The sequence below is a fragment of the Melanaphis sacchari genome, unplaced genomic scaffold (genome assembly GCF_002803265.2).
Source record: "Melanaphis sacchari strain LSU unplaced genomic scaffold, SCAv2.0 Contig1409_pilon_pilon, whole genome shotgun sequence".
Lineage (NCBI taxonomy): Eukaryota > Metazoa > Arthropoda > Insecta > Hemiptera > Aphididae > Melanaphis > Melanaphis sacchari.
The window spans coordinates 1-7,698 of record NW_020270590.1 but is presented as its reverse complement, the minus strand read 5'-3'; the positions used below and the strand labels follow the sequence as shown (position 1 = coordinate 7,698).

General features: G+C 32.1%; 1 pseudogene; it reads right to left on the bottom strand.

Annotated features, from left to right (window-relative positions):
* Positions 1–297: 297 nt before the first annotated feature.
* On the bottom strand, positions 298–1,927 carry LOC112591653 (annotated as a pseudogene).
* Between the last annotated feature and the right edge of the window lie 5,771 nt (positions 1,928–7,698).

Here is a 7,698-nt window from a genome sequence, read left to right as displayed (position 1 = left end):
TACGAAAGAGATTTTTCAACCATTGTTATCAAACATATTTTCAAAACTTGTGCCTATCGTTGTTGTTGATTTGTCGTACCAGAATGATAACGTTAAGTCATCGACCGTGGACCTACGAATAGACTTTGAAACAGACACAGTTATTCCAGAAAAGACTACAGCTTATTGTTTAATACTACATGATCAGATTATAACTTACAATCCGTTTAGTGGAGATGTTAGAAAACTGTAAACCTTGTATATACCTTGTAGTTATTAATAAATTATTATTTCTAATAAATAAAAAAACTGTTTTTTTAAATATCACGATGTATTTTTATTTTACACAAAATTATGTACAAACATTAAAATAGTCGTCGCCTAACATTGCGTACTGGTGTTGGGTGTTCGGCGAATGTTGTATTGTATTGAGATGGTGATGGTGTTCTGAATTGGCTAAAATATTCAGGTCCGTCGTTTACGTCGATTGGTTGCGGGCTAAGAATCTCTTGTAGTTGGTATTGAGCTGCCGACTGGAAATATAAATACAAGATAAATATTGTTTTTTTATTAAAAAGTGTTTATGTAAATTACATCTGATGGTCTAAGTGTAGCGATTCTAAGTAGCGGGTCATCGTGTATGCTTGACGGTGACATCGGTAAAACCATTTCGCCGTTCTGCGACTAAAATAAAAAATGGTATTAAATATTTTTGTACATTTAATAATATATTAAATTTATGAATTACCTCGTGTGTCGCCCGATTTAGCAAAGATTCTGCTAGTTGTTTAGCCGCGAACATTTGAATTTGCGCGGTTAAGTTTGGGAAAGATTTGTCCGTTCGTTCGTCTTTCGCGTTCTTAACGAATATCATCATCTCATCCAAATTTTTCGGTGGCGAGTTAAGGAGATCACATTTCTCACGTAGGTATGCCACAAACCCATCGGTCTGTTATTTAACTAACCTAGCTGTGTATATTGTTTTCCTTGCGATACTTTCGAAAATACAACATTCGAGATGTAGAAGACGAATAAGGTCGGTACGATTCAAGAGTACTCTGCATCCGTTTTCGATTTTTGACTCAATCACTAACACATTTTCCCAGCAATACACCATGCTGGATATTTTATGAAATTCTGTCTCAAGAAATATCGTGCGCTTGTATTTCTGCGGTGCATCTAATACGAACGGCAAGATATCTTCCATCATAGAAAATATACGCTGGAGAAAATCCGGCGATATTTTAACGTAACGTGATGCAGTTAATATAATTACAACGACTTGGTTTTTTTCGCTCGGATCAACGACTTGATATTTTTCGGTCGAATCAATGCCGATGTGCACAAACTTACGGTTTGTAAAATCGAGAGTGTAGCTTGTAGTTTCGAAGAGGTCAGCCGGTGGTGATGGTGGTACATAAATAAAAGCCTTATTTTTGTATAATGCTGCGTTGTCTTCAATTGATCCAGCCATATTTAAAAACACTTAAATTTACAAAAAAAAAAATTAAAGACGCAGTGACTACGTGAGCAACGGTTGAAGTCAGTACACGGACTAAACGAGAAATCAAGACTCTCTAGTCTCTATCAGTCAAATAGGTCGGGTAATTTGAAAGAATATGCGCAGGCGCAAACCTACGAATGTGCGCATGCGCAAACCTGAGAATGTATATTGCCACTTAAATTTCAAAATAACAAATCGGGAGGCTGGGTGAACATTTTTAAATCTCGTCTAATTTATTTTTGTGTAAGCTCTAGTTAATTGAATAAAAATAACGATTAATTGTTATACGGTCAGGTGGCTAGTGGGTTAAAGCGTTAGTGGTCTAAGATGGGGGTGGAGGGTTCGAACTGTTATTTTATAGTTTTTTCCGAGTCGAAGTTGTTGCTTTGATAACATGATAACATGATAACATGATAACGGTAATATATTTTTCCGAGACGGAATTGTCGCTTTGAAAACATAATAACATGATAAATGATAACAAAATAACATGATAAATGATAACGGTAATATATATCTCCGGCGGTCACCGGCCCAGCAATAGTGGGGGGGAAATATACGTCACGTACGTGCGCGACCGGATAATGAAGAGGTGGGGGTAAATACACGTCGTGTACGTACGCGACCGGGCGGTAGGATCAGCAGGGATCGGAGGGTCGAAAAACATTGTCAGGGATCAGCAACCCAGCATAGGAATCAGCCAGCAGAATCAGCCGTCAGAACTGTCTTTTTTATTCTACTTACTAACACAGTAATATTATTATATTATCATTACATTAAGTAAGTGTTAAATAATAATTGCATTAGGAAATTTGTGTTATAAATAAGTAGCTGAATCCATAAGTATAAGTAACCATATATGAAGTTATGAAGTATTCGTGGTAAAATAAATAATCATAAATTCTTCAACATTTTTTTTTTTTTTTAATTGAAAATATTTCTAAATTAAAATTACCAAATCCTAATATAAACTGATACGAAGCTTCTTACTTTAGCTCTTGTAAATCTTCATCATGTATGAAAATTTCCTATCTCGGGGTCTCCTATGTAGGTCTTTTTTCCAGTGTTCAAGCGTCCTCGGGTTCGTATGTACGTACGATGATCCTATAATCCTATAGTGTCCGGATAACGTGTCTCCCATATCCAAATGTTTTTAGTAGATCATTTGTATTTTATATTAAATAATATACTGTCTGTCTGCTAAATTATCTGTACACGTAGGCCCTCCACGCTTTATTAACATTGCTGTTTTCTTTTGATATTATCCGGCGCCGGCTTTCTCCATTAATTCGATAACCGTGTCTCGAATTATATCACTTTTATTTGAAAAAAATTTAAGATACGTAGTGAAAAATATCAATGGGTCTTCAATTGAAACTGATAATTCACTAAGTTGCGTATGACCTATGCCTATGTCATACATACAATACATATTACATATAGGTAAATATATATACTTATAACGAACTGTATAAGAAACTTAAACTAGAATTAAAAGTGAACATCTTAAAAAACGAAATTCTACTATACAGTACTCCCTCATTTACACCAACTCGGTTAACACAAATAATTGGATAACACGAACCACTTTTTCAGTCCCGAAAAATATATATACTTTAAGACAGTTTTTTTTTTTTTTTTGGTTTACAAACAGTAATGCCATATTTCTGATTAGCACGAACAAAAAAATTCCATCACTACTGAAATAATCATGAAGAATATTGATGATGAAGATTGAATAAATTATTAACTGTTGTTTTAGTTTCTAATGAAAATGCTATTTCTTTTTCAAGTTATATACTATTGGATGATAATGCCAAGGTTTGGGCTTATAATGCTGAAGAAGATGAAAAGCCTGAAATCTTAGTTCAAGAACTTGAACCTACTGTACCTCCAATAGATAAACCTTCTCGATCTGATATGTTGGCAGCTTTTGATACGCTCGCCAAATTTTCTCAAACCATTGCAGAGGTGAACTGCAAATTCGATGACCAATCTAACAACATCAGAAAACAGTGTTTGGAAAATTATCAAGTAATACTCACACAAAAACCCATCATTAACTTTTTTAAACTATCCACTATTCTATTACGTAAGTTTTAATATAATCGATTTTGTCAGTTTATGAAACAAAATTATTTCAATTTTTTATACTTTAAATTCAATGTACAATAATAATTTTTATATATTTTTTGTATGCATGATAAAATTTAGTATGAAATTGATAATTAAAAATAGATAAAAGTAATAAAATAAAATAAAATTAAAAAATGTGAAATATATATGAATGATTGGAAAGTGTGTTTTTGAATTTATGTTTCTACATTTTAACGAAATTTTATGTTTGTATTTCTTGTTGTAATTTTTGTTGTTACTATAGTATGAACTAATTTTATAAGTATTAGTGTTGGATTAAATCATACGAAAATAATGTAATAATTTTAACTATTATATTATTGTACATTTTAAGTCCTATTGTACTTTGATAGGCGTATTTAATTTAAACTACTTTGATAACTCGAATTCGTTAGTGTAAGTATAAATCGTTTAACGCAAACAAAATCGTGTTAAACGTATCGGTTTACACACATTTTTTTAACACGAACCGGTCATTTTGCGGTCCCGTCGAGTTCGTGTTAACGAGGGAGTACTGTGAATAAAATTCTATTTAAAACTTTTCAATAAATATATGAAGACTACAGATAAAATAAAATTGACAGAAACGTGTTATGTACGTCTACACGACAAATTAAATAAAATTAAAAAAAGTACGCTAAGCGAAATAACTGACTATATCCTTTATTTTAAAATCGCATAAAACAAATTAATTTACGGGAGGTTCGGACTGATGTTCTGCTGGAATATAACTAAATACCCCTGGGGACGAGAGTGGACGGCTGGCCCGCTTGTGGCTACCCAAAACTATCCACTCAGCGGAAAGTCATAGGCTGTCACTGTGCTCGTTCCCACGGGTACTTGGATACATACATATAGATACATATTATAAAAATAAGAAATTGCTTACATACTAAAATGGTTTATAACAATAGGCTTAGTTTCGTCATTAAGCAATAATCAAGAAAAAAAGGTGAGTAAGCTAGTTAAAACTATCCACTCAGGGGAAAGTCATAGGCTGTCGCCATGCTCGTTTCAACGGGTACATGGATACATTCTTATAGATACATATTATATTATATTATTTACATACATTTATTTATAATTATAATAATAGTGGCACTAATAACAATTTTGTTAGGTACACGGTGGACAGCTTACTTAAATCTTTTTTATTTAGTTTCATTTGGTTTAAATTACAAACCTAAATTGTAATGCAAATTACCAAAATAAATTTTTATATGTGTCGAAAATAACATATTTTTTTTTATTTTTTATTTTTTGGGTTGATTTTGGAGCAAATTACACCGAAGTTTGTCGATTGCGTCCCAGATTCAGTTAAACGATTTTTTGCCACCTTCCGTGTTCCGATTGGCAATTGCGTCTTATTGTATAGTAAGTAAGCGTTAATGTGACAGATAAATTGACATATTAAATCTAATATTTTTGTCATACATGGTGTGAGGTATATTTAACCATAAACTGGTTTTTACTTGATGAGTTTACGAACATTTTATCTTAAGGATGGTATTCTAATCGATTTACGTTAACGTAGCGATTTAATACGTCAAGTGCCTTAGAATCTCATCCTAATATTCATCAATTTCTAAAAATTTTAAAACAATGCCAAACAGATACATACATAAAAAATAACATCAAGTCATAATTTAATACCCGTGAAACGCTGAGCAAAGTATTTAAAAAAACAAAAATTTATTGATCAACAAATAAGCAACTTAAATAATAAATTATAACCCCTTTACCAATACCTTAAATCTATTACCCTTAAAAACCTTTTTTTTAAATGACACATTTGGACATATTTGTATTGATTTTTGTATTAATATTATTTTATAACACCAACTAGCAATATATTATTTAAATTTTTTATGCTTATATTATATTTGGATTAATTTTTATTGGCTATTGTTTTAATATTATTTTATAATACTAACAAGAATTATATTATTTAAAATATTTATTCTTATATATTTGGATTTATTTTTATTGGTTTTTGTATGATTATTATTATTAAAATAATTATTAATAATGACTATTCGTTTTACAAAATGTTATGCTTATATATCATACAAGAGGACGCAAACGGAACATAAAAAGGTAAGAAAAAATAGTTTACGTATCCGACTTGTGGGCGCAATCGACATACTTAAAAGGTATAAAAGGTTGAAACGGGACGCAATCGAATGACGCCCAATTACACATGCTCTTACCGTTTAACATGGATAAATATATAACTTTTTTTCTAAGGAGTCTAAGGTATTTTTCTTGTATCTTAGTTACTACTTGAATCATAGCGTGTGCCAGTTGTTTAAATAAAGGTTACAGGTGAACAGGCAACAGCACACATTAAAATACTAAGTAATATTTTGTTGAAAACCATTTTATTGTAGTAATTGAATGGTAAATTAAATGTATTACCAAAATCATGTTTAATCAAAAAAAAAAAAAAGTGTATACGAATAAGTATCATATTAAAATGTGTAAAGTGTGACCTACTGGTAACCCTTTTTATATTTGAAAATTTCAAATTGCGAATTTCATTAGGCGATTTTATCTTAAGTTAATTTAATGAATTCTCAGAATAGGATAAATAGCTCTAACTCTTGCAACGCACTTTCACTATTTACCATACCCACACTTTTGAACACCATTGAAGTGGATTACCTAATTATAATTAATTTTAAGAACTATATATATGATATCTATAGAATTGTGTTGTTTCTCATAAATCCTTGGATCACCCTTTCGAATCCGACGTAATCGGTAGGCTATAAATAACACATGATTATTTTCAACCTGCCAATTTTAAACACCGTAACGTTGTAAATCTGAAACGATAACAACAATGTGTCTGACATTATTATTTTGGGAAAAATTAACGGTGTATGTAAAAAAAGTACAAAACATTCTTCGGTCTTTCTCTTGATAAATACCAATATTATTTTCAAATACAATAATCAATACAGTGAGATTTTAGAAGAGAGATATGAAGAATGGCACTGACTATGCGTAATTAAATTTATAAATATTCTATATGAAATATCTTATAATATAAAACGAAGAATAGTTGCTACACGGGCCGATAGGTTTAGTGTCCCCACCAATCGAAAAAATTACAATTTTTTTCTTCCAGTCGTTATCCCATATCTCCCAACGTCGTAGTTATCGTTATCTCCCGCCGCCGTCGTTATCGGTTCGGTTATTACTTATTAGTTTATAACTCAAGATTATTGTTTTTATATACCGTTTTTTCCGCTTTTCGCCCGTTTTTCCGGCCTTTCGAGACCTCTTTCCGTCGCGTTCTCGACGCTATAGCCCAGAGTGGGGCTTTTTCGTCCGGTCCGCGCGTTTCCGAATTTCGTTTGCGGCCCTCGCCGTCGCGTCCGGAAAAAGCGTATTCGCGGCGCGTTCTCCGGTCGGTCGTCGTATCGTCAATACTGTTTTTTTTTTTTTACGATACGATAAATCGTTTATCCGTATCGATTACGCGTTTTTTTGTTTTCGGTGTCTCCGCCCTCGGACGCCTCCGCGACCTTATCGTCTCGATAGCGTACGAAATACGATTATATATGTGTATATATCACGAACTAAGATATACAGGACTGGAAACGTCATGATCGGCGGAGTGCGGGAGATGGGTCCACAATTGTCTAGCTAATCGTACACATCGATCTCAAGCGCCATCTATAATACAACTAAATGTACCAAATCACCAAGTTCCTTTTTTAATTTGCCGCTCAATTTATGTATATTTATAGTAATTTGCATGACTAAGTAGATCTATTTAGTTATGGTAAGGCTCTATGCTCTATAGAACATATAATATAACATATTATAACAAGTTCTATAGTGCCCTAGTTATGATAATTTGCAAAAATGTAAATTTTAGTTAATAATTTGAGAACTATTTTGTTATTTGGTATTTTAAATTGAATATATATTATACATTTGAATTACAAAATGCGTGTATGTTCTGTGGTTGTACTAGCAGAAAAATCAAAACATCTTTACATAAAACGCAAATGATTTAAAATTGATTTGGGACTGCTGTAGTAAGGTGAATAATCAAAAACACCTTT